The sequence below is a fragment of the Anomaloglossus baeobatrachus genome, chromosome 2 (genome assembly GCF_048569485.1).
Source record: "Anomaloglossus baeobatrachus isolate aAnoBae1 chromosome 2, aAnoBae1.hap1, whole genome shotgun sequence".
Taxonomy (NCBI): Eukaryota; Metazoa; Chordata; class Amphibia; order Anura; family Aromobatidae; genus Anomaloglossus; species Anomaloglossus baeobatrachus.
Window position 1 is genome coordinate 492,873,454 of NC_134354.1, and position 15,128 is coordinate 492,888,581.

General features: G+C 48.2%; 1 protein-coding gene across 1 annotated transcript in view; it reads left to right on the forward strand.

The window, feature by feature from the left end:
* Positions 1-15,128, forward strand: part of TMEM182 (transmembrane protein 182) — a 68,128-nt gene that overhangs the window by 42,739 nt on the left and 10,261 nt on the right. The gene's annotated exons all lie outside the window — the stretch shown is intronic.

Sequence of the window (15,128 nt, forward strand, 5' to 3'; positions counted from 1 at the left end):
TATCTACATCTTTTGGCAAAAATAACGCAGTTTACTGCCAGGAGATGCAGGTGTGTGAACTCAGTTCACCTGAGGTGAGGTCACTGAATTTAAAGAAGTTGTCCGACATAAACTCCCAAAACATTTTTAAGCTAATCTGTGCTTTATTGTCATCTAAAACATTCCTACATTATTTCTTTTTGCTTTTTAACTTTTGTTCCTCTTGAATTATCACTTTATTCTCTGCAGCTCTTTATTTACCTGCAGCTCAAGCAAACTTGACTTTTTTCTTTCCTTGGTTGCCAAACCTCACAGTCAGAGCTGGCACCGCCCAGCCTCACTGTCAAGCCCCTCCCTTGCACACTTGTTTGCTGTCAGTATTCTGCTCAGCACTGATGGCTCCAGCATTGGAAATACAGAGCAGTGATACTACCTCTCATCTGTGACATCACAATCACCTCACTTCACATCCACCGCACATGTAATGTAGTAATGTGCACATCCTTGTCCCCATAATATAATAATGTGCCCCATCCTGTAGTATTGCACCCATCCTATAGTAATGTGTCCCATCCTTATGCCAATCCTATAGTATTGTGCCCATCCTGTAGTATTGTGCCCATCCTGCTCATCCTATAGTAATGTTCCCTTTCCTGGTCCTCTTCTTATGGTAATGTCCCCTTTCCTGGTCCTCTTCTTATAGTAATGTCCCCTTTCCTGGTCCTCGTCTTGTAGTAATGCTCCATCCTGTAGTAGTGTCGCCTATTGTGCCATTCTTCACACACGCAAACAGAAGACAAAGACAAATTCTTCTCACCTCTCCTCATTTCCTCGGTTGCCTTTTTCCTGCTTCTTAAATGCTGCTGGTTCAGGAGCTGCCGCTGACAGAGCTTTATATCAGAGGACAGATTTCCGGGCACTGCGCAGGGATGAGCTCTGTATGCAGCTTCTCCAGTGATCAGCTGCTGGCCTCTGATTGGACACCGGCTGACCATTGAAGTAGCTGTATACAGAGCTTGTCCCTGCGCAGCACCCGGAAATCTGTCCTTTGATATAAAGCTCTGTTAGCTGTGGCCCCTGCACCACCAGTGATCAGCAAGGGGGCCATCAGCCTGCGCGCCGCAGGGGCCGATGCTGACAGCGCTTTATATCAGAGGACAGATTCCCAGGGGGTGTGCAGGGTGAGCTCTCTATACACCTTCTTCAATGATCAGCTGCTGACCAATGATTGGCCGTTGGCTGATCATTGCAGTAGCTGTATACAGAGCTCGCTTTCGCACAGCATCCGGGAATCCGTCCTCTGATATAAAGCACTGACTGTGCGGACCCATCACAGGCAGCGATTAGCAAGGAGGCCACGAGCCTGCATGCCGTAAGCAGCATCAGGGACCGGCCGCATGCGGCCTATGGGCAGAGTACTTCATACCACTGCACTACAGGAGGGAGGGAGGGAGGGTGTGGAGACTCCATGCACTGTACTTGCCTAGCAGGGCAACTACACGTCATCTGCTGTGTTGCCCATCAACAAGGGCCTGCCCCTGTCGACGTGACGTCACAGAAAGCAGTAAAATCACAGAAGGAGCGGTCACATGACCGCTCTGAGCCGGGAGAAAGGGGCTGACACCAGGGCAGGTAGGTAGTTGCTATATACTTACCTGCCCCTATGTAGCCCAATAGTGAAATGACAAAAACAAGGCAAAATAAGCTGGATAACCCCTTTAATGAAGTCACTTGAGGTCAGTTTACCTGTGGTCACAGGAGGGGGACTGTGGGAACCTCCAGTAATGACCGTAGATTAACTGAGTGACATCACTGCTCACAGCTGCAGCTAAGTCACTCTCTGCCTGAAGCACACAGCATGTGTGTTATGTGCCCGCGTGCTGTGACTTCATTATGTATGTAGCAGAGCCAGAATCGTCGCGGGACCTTGTGTGGTTTATGTCGGAACTGAGTTTGGGGTTAATAAAGGGGTGAAAAAGGGTGTTTATTTTATTTCAAATAAAGGATTTTTTCGATGTTTGCATTTATTTCTTTTCACTTCCAGAATTTTATTGGGGGGGTCTCATAGATCCTCCCCTGTTATGGTCAGGACTCAGGAGACCGCTGACATTACTGTAAATATCCCATTCAAGGGTAAACTCATTCCCTATCCAGAGATAGAGGCAACCCAAGAACTATGAACTACTACCTCAAGAGTCCAGGAGTTAAAAGCCAGGTAAACTCCAAAAATAGAGCACAAGGGTGGATGGAAACTAACAGGCGGCAACCACCTAACTATATATACACAACTAAAAATAGCGGTGGGGCGTGCCTACTCTACCTAGACACCTTGTCACTGCCAAAGAAGCCAGCTAGCCTCAAAGATGAAGAAAGGAATCCTATGTTGCCTCAGAGTAGCCCAAAAGAGATAGATAAAGCCCCCAACATATATTGACGATGCTATAGGAAGCAAACTATGCACAGTTGGTTAGGAATGGACTTGAGCAAAGAGAGGCCCTGCTAACTAAGACACAAAAGGATAGGATTGATCATTGGGTGCAGCCAGCAAAAACCCTAATATATGCCAACTCCTGAAGATCAAGATTCCCTTAGGACCACACGATCCTCCACGCACTACATCAGGGAACTCTTGGCATCCAAATAGGTTGTTACGAAAAATGGCTTAGTAGCAAATGCCATAGGAAGAAAAAATATTCAATGTCCAACAGCACTAATAGTGAGCAGTACGTTAAAGTGGTATACTAAGGACAACAAAAAGTGAATATGCAAAAAAATGATGGAAAAAAGCCTTCACTGGATTCTCAGCAATGTTCCTTTGTTAAAGATCACCAGTGGGAGCACAATGGAACATAAATGCATATTTCAGCGAAAAAATGTAGAGCCATGTCCAGACAGAGAGAAAAAATACCACTATGCGTTTTTTCACTGAGAATGAACAGCTTCCATAGCATTTCAAAACAAATTGAAATAGAATCAAATAAACATTGCACACAAGAGAAAAATGCATGAAAACCATTCAGTCTCAGGAAAAACGATCAAGATGACTAGGAAAAAAGGCAAAAATTGCATCAAAATAAGCAGACAAACTTTAGCAGACAGCACTGAAGATCTCCAAGGGAAAAAACAAGCTGGAGCACACTGAAGAAGCATCCAGCATATCACTGGCACATGGCCGACATGACAGAAGGACCAGGTGTTCAAGATTTGTTCACTACAGATAATAATAATAATAATTTTATTCATTTATATAGCGCTATTAATTCCACAGCGCTTTACATACATTGGCAATACTGTCCCCATTGGGGCTCACAATCTAGAGTCCCTATCTGTATGTCTTTGGAGTGTGGGAGGAAACCGGAGTACCCGGAGGAAACCCACGCAAACACTGGGAGAACATACAAACTCCTTGCAGATAGTGTCCTTGGTGGGATTTGAACCCAGGACTCCAGCGCTGCAAGACTGCAGTGCTAACCACTGAACCACCATATGGGAGAGATAGATTAACACAAAAAAACAATATCACCAGCGTCAGTCTGAGGCCGAATGCATTCCTTTATACACAAGGGCTGGACATGATTGACTTACTGGGATTAGAACCAGGCCCTACACCTGTCTTAGTGACAAGCAAAGAACCTGACACACTTCCAGCACTGGCCACTAGAGGGAGCCCAGAAGCATCCTCAGAAAGAATCTTAACCTCTTCACAACCAGCAGCAACCCAGCCGACAGAAACACCATCCATAACACTCCCCATTACTAATCTAGGGTTTAGTAGCAGCTGTGAGCTGTCAGTAACCCCTGATATCACTCACTGCACCAGGACAATTGGAATAAGCTAGGTAAAGTGCTGAGATCATCTAATGGATGCAACAATTCTTTGCAGCTGCAGGCTGATATTTTTAGGCAAAACCAAAAAACAAAAAAAGGATTCAGCCTACCGTTGTATGCCTTGAAAATAAAAAAAATCTGATGCACGAAGGATCAACAGGTTGGAGGCCCAGGGGAACAGACTTCAAAGTATGTAGAAAAACATTCAGCACCATAAGTGGAATCCAGCCAGGAAGATGAATAAAAAATTCTTCTGTTTTATTTAGCTGATAATGTTAAAAAATACATACAAAATTAAAAAACATGACCAAACGGTTGGCCATGTTTTAATTTTGTATGTATTTTTTAACATTATGATCTAACTAAAACAGAAGAATTTTTATTCATCTTCCTGGCTGGATTCCTGTTATGGTGCTGGATGTTTTTCTACATACTTTGAAGTCTGATATTTTTAGGCTAAGGGGCCCGATAACCATGGAGAATACCAGCCCCAGCTGTTGGCTTTATCATGGCTGGATATCAAAATTGAAGGGGACTGCACGCTGTTTTTAAAAATCATTTATTTAGATTATTTTAAAAAAAGCAGCATTGGGTCCCTTTTATTTTGATACATGGCTGAGGGATGCAGCCTGTAGCCATATGCTTTATCTGTGCTGGATAGCATAGTATGATGGGACCCTATGCCAATTTATTTATTTTTACAAAACAATAGAGAGTCACACAGCATATCTGATTCCAAGCAATCAGACAGGCTGTGACATCGAGTAGGGAGCAGTCTGACTGCAACCAATCACAGACGTCGGGACTGCTGGTGGGTGGGGGGAGCAGTGCATATGCATGAGGGTAATGAGCGGCCCCGAAAGTAGTGTTACAGCCGCATGGGAGACTTGGTAAGTATAACGCGCTTGCTTTATTCCTATTTTCTTTCTTTTTCCGTTATTTATTTATTTTTTTTAATTACTTGGGTAGCCGGATCCGGATAGTTACCTGGAGTTCCTTGAGAACTCTGGGCCCGGGGTCGTTGCACGGATATTTGATATCCCTTATAGATCAAGACTTTTACAGTCTGGGTTCACCCATTACTAGAGGTGACACAGCACAGACAGGACTGACAAAAGGTGTCTCCTCCTGCTGTGCTATGAGCCCTCCACTCTCGTCCCTTACTGTAACATGCTGTGAGTCATTCTCCACCTGCTCCACTTTTGTCCCTTGTCTGCTGTGCGGCTGGACCCCCTAACTTTACAGATAAGCACTCACTACTGGGGAGCGCTGTGCAAGAGCACAAAGACACCAGCCAGTGAGCGCGCTCATCAGTGTGATGAGGATGTGTTCAATGGCCACACTCCTCTCTTCCCTCATGTCACGCCCCCTTTTTAAATGCTTAATTGGCGCAGCACACATAAAATGTAGTTTACTGTATCCACATGATGATAGGCTGGGAAAGGGGCCTTGTGCCAAGTGGCATCTGACCCATTGACTCAAGGGCCCCACAGAGGCCGTGTAGTCTGCCGCAGTTGTTGTATGTCCCAGTTTCTTTCCTCTAGTTGTGAAGGATGCCTCCTTATCATTGTTGCAGGTGTAGATATAAAAATAGATAATTAGAAAGATCTTTGTAATGTTCATACATTTGTACACTTTTATTCGATAACCCCTAAGCCAAGCTCAATAACCTAATGTTTGATAACTGCTGTTGATACTGCTGTCCACTTACGCCCCTATTAACTGTGGTCTCTCTTCTCTGCACCTGTTCTATTTCAGTCAAGTCCTAACCTAAAATTATGCACAATATACCAAGTGTGACCTCACTAGAAGTGTAATTATGTTTTTATCATGCCTCTTTTAATGCATTCCATGAGTTTAGTTGTTTTAGCGACAGCTGCCTGTCACTAGTCACGAATGTTGAGTTTGCTGTCCACAAATAAAACCATGTCTTTTTCAGTGACAGATCTACCCAGGGGTTTACTATTTAGTACATAACTGTTCAGTTTGTTTCCTCTGCTTAGTTGCATGACTTTATCTATGGTGAACTTCAGTTGCCATTTCTTGGTTCCAGCCTTCAGCTTTCTCAGATGTCTCTGTAGTATTAAATTATCATTCTTTTTTGATTAATTTGCAGAGATTAGTATCATCTGCAAGTATTGAAATTATAATCTGTATGTCATCTAAAATGTTAACTGTAATAATAAGAAAAGGACCCAATACTGACCCCTGTTATACCCCACTGGTTCCGGTGACTCATTAGAGTTTAATCCACCCTCTGCTTCCTATCACTGAGCCAGTTATTGACCTAATGTATGTTCTACTAGTCATTGGTCATTTTATGTACTGATCTTATTTGTGGTACCTTATCGAGAACCATTCAAAATACTAGATACACTAGATTTGATTTCACAACAGATTTGTAATGACAGGCTGTCAGGGCCGGGCGGTCGGGCAGACCCAGGAGGTGGATCCACTGGGCCGAACTCTAAGATGGTGGTAGGGAGTCCGGTAGCTGAAGCACTGATGGGCAGCAGAACAGTCCGTGCAAGTGAAGGTAGCGGAGGAGTCCCTGGGACCACGGAGTCACAGATGGCAGTCCGGGTGACGTAGCTCAGGTTCGGAAGCCAAGATGATGTCAGGCGGGGTCCGGAACCTTTGGAGCGAGATGACGGGTCACCGCAGGGATCCGAGATGGTACGGACTGTCAGATGGCAGACGGACAGCGTGCGAGGCTCGGGATTCAGCAGGACTGGATGGCGAGGCGGGATCAGCTCTAGAAGAGAGATACGTAAGTATGGCAGGAAAACACAAGGAGACCTGACTCCTAGCTCAGAAAACACGAAGATCAGGCCCCGCCCCCTTGGACAAGAACCCCCTTTATACCCCGTACCTGTCTAACCTCATTTCCTGTTAATGGGCGCTGGCCCTTTAAGAAAGGGTCAGTGACCGCGCGCGCGCCCTAATGCGCATGCGCGCGGCCCGGGTGCCAGAAGCCAGGGAAGGAGGCTGAGAGGAGGACGCAGGGGAGCCGGCCAGGGCCTGGGAGGCCGTCGGGCGCCGGGATCGGCGGCCAGGGAGCCTAGGAAGGACGGGCACAAGAGACTGGGACGCGGGGAGCGTGGCAGGTGAGCCGGGGAGCGGGACAGGAGACCCGGGAAGGGGAGCCGAGGGCCCGGGGAGCGTGACAGTACCCCCCTCCCCACGCCCCCCTCCCCGCAACCGGGACATGAAGGCACGGATCAGAGGAGAGCCCACGTTCTCCCTGGGTTCCCAGGATCTATCCTCAGGACCATACCCCTCCCAGTCCACCAGGAAGAACTGCCGGCCACGAACAGTCTTCATGGCCACGATATCCCTTACCGCATAGATGTCGTCCTCAGCAATAGGAGGAGGAGCCGGACTGGCAGCAGCGGAGAAGGGACCAAGGAACACCGGCTTGAGTAGAGAGACGTGGAAGGAGTTGGGTATTTTCATCGTGGTCGGAAGCCTCAGTTTGTAGGAGACCTCATTGATCTTTCTGAGGACCTTAAACGGCCCGATGTAGCGAGGACCCAGCTTGTAGGAAGGTATCTTCAGTCGGATGTACTGGGAAGCAAGCCAGACCAGGTCACCAGGAGAGAAACACGGAGGATCTAGACGCCTTTTGTCAGCGTGTTTCTTCATCCGCTGGGAAGCGCGCCCAAGGGACGCCTTGACAGAGTCCCAAATGGTAGCGAAGTCACGGGCTACAGTATCAGCAGCAGGGACATCCGAAGAAGGGGATATAGGCAACGGGACGGAAGGCTGCAGTCCGTAAACGACATGGAAGGGAGATTTGGAGGACGACTCACTGACGTGGTGGTTATGGGAGAATTCAGCCCAAGGCAGAAGCGTGGACCAGTCGTCGTGATGGGCGTTGACATAGTGACGTAAGAAGGAGGTCAAGATTTGATTGACCCTTTCCACTTGGCCATTAGACTGAGGATGGTAAGCGGAAGAAAAGTCCAGAGTCACTCCCAGATGTTTGCAGAGAGCCCTCCAGAAGCGGGAGGTGAACTGAGTTCCTCTGTCGGACACGATGTGGGAAGGAAAGCCATGCAAGCGGAAGATATGTTGTATATAGGCTTCCGCGAGTTCCTGAGCAGAGGGCAGTCCGGGCATAGGGACGAAGTGAGCCATTTTGGAGAACCGATCCACCACGACCCATATGACTGTGTGTCCGGATGATACTGGCAAGTCCGTAATAAAGTCCATCGCTATGTGTTGCCATGGAACTGAGGGTATCGGCAGAGGCAGAAGACGGCCATAGGGCAGGTGTTTGGGCGTCTTGTTCCTGGCACAAGAGGGGCAGGCAGAGACAAAGGCGGCAACGTCCGTGCGAAGGGATGGCCACCAGTAATGGCGTACAATCGCACCCCATGTTCTCTTCTGGCCTGCATGGCCGGCTGTTTTCGAGGCATGACCCCAGTGTAACACTTTTTGCCTGTCGGTCTCAGAGACATAGGTCTTCCCGGGTGGTATCTGGGCCAGAGTGACAGGAGCCACCGGAACAATCTTGCTAGGAGAGATGATAGGTTGGGTAGTCTCTTCCTCCTGCTCCAGAGGCATGAGAGACCTAGACAAGGCATCAGCGCGTATATTCTTGTCTGCGGGTCGGAAGTGAAGCTGGAAGTCAAACCTGGCAAAGAATAAGGACCACCTGGCTTGTCGTGGGTTCAGTCGCTGAGCGGACCGCAGGTATTCCAGGTTCTTGTGGTCCGTGTAGATAATCACAGGGTACACTGCTCCTTCCAGGAGGTAGCGCCACTCCTCCAGAGCCAGTTTGACCGCCAATAGTTCTCGGTCACCGATGGTGTAATTACGTTCAGGTGCTGAGAAGCTTTTAGAGAAGAAACCGCAAGTCACCATCTTCCCGGAGGAGGATTTTTGCATGAGCACTGCTCCGGCTCCTGAGGAGGAGGCATCCACCTCTAAGGTGAACTGGCGGTTTAACTCCGGTCGGTGGAGTACAGGAGAGGAGGCGAATGCTCGCTTCAGGGAGCAAAACGCGGCGTCGGCCGCAGGTGACCAGTCCTTTGGATTAGCCTCCTTTTTGGTCAGAGCGGAGAGAGGAGCAGTCAGGGCGGAGAAGTGAGGGATAAACTGGCGGTAGTAGTTGGCAAATCCCAGGAACCGTTGGATTGCCTTCAGTCCAGAAGGGGGAGGCCAGTGGAGGATGGAGGAGACCTTCTTTGGATCCATCTGCAGCCCAGTACCCGAGATGATGTATCCCAGGAAAGGAAGAGAAGACTGCTCAAAGACGCACTTTTCATATTTGGCGTAGAGACGATTCTCTCTCAGTCTTTGTAGAACCAGCTTTACGTTCTCTCTGTGGGTCTGGAGGTCCGGAGAGAAGACAAGGATGTCATCCAGATAAACTACTACACATACGTAGAGGAGGTCCCGGAAAATGTCGTTCACCAGTTCTTGGAATACGGCAGGAGCGTTACACAGACCGAAGGGCATCACGCAGTATTCATAGTGCCCATCGCGAGTATTAAACGCGGTCTTCCATTCGTCTCCAGAGCGGATACGAACTAGGTTGTAGGCACCCCGAAGATCCAGTTTGGTGAACACACGGGCTCCTCTGAGCCGATCGAATAATTCGGGGATGAGCGGTAGGGGGTACTTGTTTTTTATGGTAATCTGATTCAAGCCCCGGTAGTCAATGCATGGGCGTAGGTCACCCTCTTTCTTCTTAACGAAGAAGAAGCCTGCTCCCGCAGGAGAGGAGGATCTCCGGATGAATCCCTTTGCCAGGCTTTCCGTGATGTAGGTGGACATGGCCCTGGTTTCGGCTGGAGACAACGGATATATCCGTCCTCGAGGTGGTGTTGTTCCTGGGAGCAGGTCGATGGCGCAATCGTAGGGACGGTGTGGCGGAAGTACCTCAGACTCCTTCTTGTCAAAAACGTCCGCGAAGGACCAATAGGCCGAGGGCAGACCCGGTAGGTACTCAGGAACCGGAGGTCGTCGGACTGGTTGTATAGACTTTAAACATCTTTCATGACAGGCAGAGCCCCAACGGGTGATTTCGCCAGTACCCCAGCTGACTGATGGTTCGTGTGTTCGCAACCAAGGAAGTCCCAGCAGGATTTGATGGGACATGTGTGGAAGGACGTAGAGAGAGATGTTCTCGGTGTGCAGAGCACCGATACGCAGTTCCACCGGCTTGGTGATCCAGGAGATGGTATCAGAGAGGGGTCTCCCATCCACCGAGGCAATCAGTAGGGGCTTCTCGAGTAGAGTAACAGGCAGCTGGTATTTGTCCACCGTGGCCTGCTGGATAAAATTGCCTGCTGCTCCGGAGTCGAGGTATGCCTCAGCCGTGAAGCGCGTCTCTCCTGTTGATACTTGTACCGTCCACATAACTGGGTCTGAGAGAGTCCCAGCACCTAGGGTGGCCTCTCCTACCAACCCTAGGCTTTGGAGTTTCCCGGCCTTTCCGGACAGGAGCGTAGGAGATGTGTGCCCTCTCCGCAGTAAAAGCAGAGGCCCTTGGCGAGCCGCTCTGCTCGACGTTGGTCAGACTGTCGTACTCGGTCAACCTGCATGGGTTCGTGGACAGGAATCCCAGCTGTTGATGACTGTGGCACAGAGGATTTCTGTGGCGGGGAGGAGTGCCGTACCGCACGTCGCTCACGAACCAGCTCTTTGGAGCGCTCCTGAAAACGAATGTCCACTCGAGTGGCTAGGGCAATCAGGGCATCTAGGGTGGAGGGCACGTCACGACCCGCCAACTCATCTTTGATGTGACTCGAAAGTCCTTCCCAGAAGGCGGCTGTCAGGGCCTCATTATTCCACCCGAGTTCAGAAGCCAAAGTGCGGAAACGGATGGCGTATTGGCCCACCGTCAGTGTTCCTTGACGTAGGCGGAGAAGTGATGAAGCAGACGCAGAGGCGCGTCCCGGCTCGTCAAAGGTACTGCGAAAGGCCTGCAGGAACTCTTGAAGATCCTTGGTCATGGGGTCCTCCTTCTCCCACAAGGGGTTCATCCACGCCAGTGCCTCGCCCTCCAGGTGAGACATTATAAAGGCGACCTTGGCTTGGTCGGAGGCGAACAGATGTGGCAGCTGCGTGAAATGAAGGGAACATTGGTTTATGAAGCCCCTGCAGGTCTTGGGATCTCCAGCATAACGAGGTGGTGACGCTAAACGGAGTCGGGAGGCATCCGACGCGGCTGCCACTGGTGCGGGAGCCGTGGATTGCCTAGTGGGGGACCTGGTTGCCGCAGGCGTCATTGATGCTTGTAACGTGTACAGGCGGGTGTCCACGGAGGTCATAAATTGCAGCATGCGGGTCTGGACTTCACGCTGGCGTTGGAGTTCCTCTTGCAGGGCCAATAGTGCTGCAGCGGGATCCATGGCCTGATCTTACTGTCAGGGCCGGGCGGTCGGGCAGACCCAGGAGGTGGATCCACTGGGCCGAACTCTAAGATGGTGGTAGGGAGTCCGGTAGCTGAAGCACTGATGGGCAGCAGAACAGTCCGTGCAAGTGAAGGTAGCGGAGGAGTCCCTGGGACCACGGAGTCACAGATGGCAGTCCGGGTGACGTAGCTCAGGTTCGGAAGCCAAGATGATGTCAGGCGGGGTCCGGAACCTTTGGAGCGAGATGACGGGTCACCGCAGGGATCCGAGATGGTACGGACTGTCAGATGGCAGACGGACAGCGTGCGAGGCTCGGGATTCAGCAGGACTGGATGGCGAGGCGGGATCAGCTCTAGAAGAGAGATACGTAAGTATGGCAGGAAAACACAAGGAGACCTGACTCCTAGCTCAGAAAACACGAAGATCAGGCCCCGCCCCCTTGGACAAGAACCCCCTTTATACCCCGTACCTGTCTAACCTCATTTCCTGTTAATGGGCGCTGGCCCTTTAAGAAAGGGTCAGTGACCGCGCGCGCGCCCTAATGCGCATGCGCGCGGCCCGGGTGCCAGAAGCCAGGGAAGGAGGCTGAGAGGAGGACGCAGGGGAGCCGGCCAGGGCCTGGGAGGCCGTCGGGCGCCGGGATCGGCGGCCAGGGAGCCTAGGAAGGACGGGCACAAGAGACTGGGACGCGGGGAGCGTGGCAGGTGAGCCGGGGAGCGGGACAGGAGACCCGGGAAGGGGAGCCGAGGGCCCGGGGAGCGTGACACAGGCATGGGGTTCATCAGCAGACTCCCGACTACCATGATAACTCATTGATGCCCCATGTCGTGGGTGAGCACTTATCGGCAGGTGGAGTCACAAGTCCCTCTGCTGGTGAGTGTTAAATGCTGCTGTCACTTTTTCCTTCTACATTGCTTTATTTCTCATGAAACACCTAAAGGATTAATAATCATAAAAATGTGGTTTGAGCATTTTGAGGAGTACAGTTTTAAAGTGGTGTCACTTTTGGGTATTTTCTGTCACGTAGGCCCCTTAAACTCACTTCAAATGTGATGTGGTCCATAAAAATATTGGTTATGTAAATTTTGCTGGAAAAATAAGAAATTGCTGATAAACCTTTAACCCTTCTAGCTCCCTAACAAAAACAAGATGTGATTCAAAAATTGGGTTGATGTAGACATGTGGGAAATGTTATTTATCATTTATTTTGTGTGACATAACTCTATGATTTAAAAGTTAAAAAAAAACTAAAATTTGAAAATTGCGAAATTTTCAATTTTTTTCTACAAATTTATCAAATATTTTTTTTTTTTTAACTTAAATTTATCACTAACCTGAAGTAAAATGTATTAAGAAAAAATATTCTCAGAATCATTGGGATCCTTTGAAGTGTTGCAGAGTTAGTACCACATTAAGTGACACTGGTCAGAATTGTAATGTAAATATGATTCGGCGGTAAAGGGTTAAATGTAAGTCCCCATACCCCTGTCTGATACTCACTTTCCAATGACTTCACCCTCTATCGCCGGCACACCATCATAGAAGTGCATTGAGACCTTGTGATATAATGTCTGACTTCCGTCCTGTCAGAAGTTACAGTCACCAGATAGCGCCGAGGGACCTGAGCTGCATTGGTAAAAGGTGAAGCTACTGGAAGGTAAGTTTATGACCGGGGGCAGACGGCTTAGTTGTAAAGTGCCACTCCAACACTAAAAAAATGCTGGAGTAGTGCTTTAAAAACAAGAGTATTTGTAATGATGTTTCTTTTTTTTATGTTACATTTACTGGAACAATGTCAGATTGTTGTCTGCAATGTGACATTGACTGGTTTGTTGAATGTTTTAAATTACATTTGGATCACCCCTGTGGTGGTGTACCTAATTACCAGGACACTGATGACATATTGAAAAAAGGCAACTGGCAAGTGACAACAATGATGTTGTCTAATTATCTGCTTCATTATCCTTAAGTCACTTTGTTGAGAAGCTGTGTAACATACTGTCACATCAGTACATGCACGTGACTAACAGAGAATGTGGGCTGGTGATATACAGAAAATGTTCCCTTCTTTCAGCTTTTTCTAAACTTAAAAATTGTACCAGTGCAAAACAGAAGTGACGTACAGTATATAAGAAGACTTACCAATAGTTCAGGAGTCATAAACATGTGGGCCTCATGTGGACCATCATGCTGCAGCCAGCTGGCACGGTAGTTCTTGAGACAATCGCAGCCCAGTCTAGGGCTAATGCCAGCCCTTCTTTTCAACTGAATGTGCATCCTCGGTCACGCATCCAATTGAAATGTATTGCGATGCAGAGATCTGCTCTCTGCACTGCAATACGAATATCAGCCTCTGGCCAATCATAGGCAGACAGCTGACATGAGGATGGGAGACATTACTACAAGATGTGGACCAGAATTGTGGACATTACTACAAGTTGGGGACCAGTATGGGTACATTATTACAAAATGGGGACCAGAATGGAGGATATTACTACAAGATGGGGACCAGGATGGGAGCATGACTACTAGACGGGGACCAGTATAGTGGATACTACTACAAGATGAGGATGAGAATTGGCACATTACTACAGGATATAGACCAGAATGGGAGCTTTACTGCAAGAAGAGTATAAAAGTGTTTGTTTGCCAGCTTACCGGTGTCCGTGGAGGTTAGTGGAGTACTTTCTAAAGTGGGTAGATAACTGCAGGGAAACAGGATGGAAGCCAGCCACACAGTCCAGAATTAGGAAAAAAGAGAGCTGCAAGATCCAGCAGAAAATATGTACAAATATTCTTTGTCTTCAAGTAAAAAATATTATTTTATTCCAAACTTCATAAAAAGTGTAGTATTCCACAACATGGGCATAGAACAAGGTGGCAATCCTCCGGGCTACATGTTTCAGCTTACGCCTTCATCATGATCCAGCCATAGTGTTATGCTTTTTTTTTGCCCCATGCTGTGGAACACTAAATTTTTAATGAAATTTGGAATAAAATAATATTTTTTACTTGAAGACAAAGATTATTTGTACATATTTACCACTGGATCTTGCTGCTCTCTTTTTTCCTTACTACAAGAAGGAGACCAGTATAATAGATATTACTATAAGAAGGAGATCAGAATGGGGACATTATTAAAAGATGGGGACCAGGCTGGGGGACATTACTACAAGATGGGGACCAGGATGGCAGACATAACTACAAGATTGGAACCAGGATGGGGGAAATTAATAGAAGATGTGAAAAAGAGTCCAGTGTGCATGTTCAGGTGCACAGGGTGTCCGGACCCCTACATCTGGGGTTGTACACGTGCACGATGTATTTTTGAGGGCTTGTAATGAGTGCATTCCACCTCTTGGGGTTTGGACTTCCCATGTGTGGACTGCACACTCAGGACGCATGCACCACAATCGACCTTTGTCCCTAACTGCCATTGCCTGCTACAAGTTATTACTACATCTGATTGGCTCACGGCAGTGTAAAAGCCGTCCCCCTCCTCCCCAACACACACAAGTTGATGAAGTTCCCCTGAAACAAGCATTGGGGAAGTGGTGATGCATAGCTATGCTGATATCTACTCAGTGTGAGTTTTTCTAATTTTGACATAGACTTAGCTAATATTTTTGTCTTTGGGACAAATCCCTTATAGGGCATTTTGGTTTATGACCTGACTTTATATCTGTGCTTAATCGTACATGTCTATGGCAATTTTGAGATTCACTCTTCATGTTGTATCATACTATTTTGAACATACAGTATATAACCTATGGCTATACTTGGCTACTAGGGATGGGCTAACCTGGACTGTAAAATTTGGGATCCGTGCCAGATACCAAGTATCCATGCACCAACCCCAGATACGAAGTTCTCAAGCAACTCCATGTAACTACCTGAATTTGGCCATCTGGATAATAAAACAAATAAAGGAAAAAGAAAGACAGTAGGGAATAA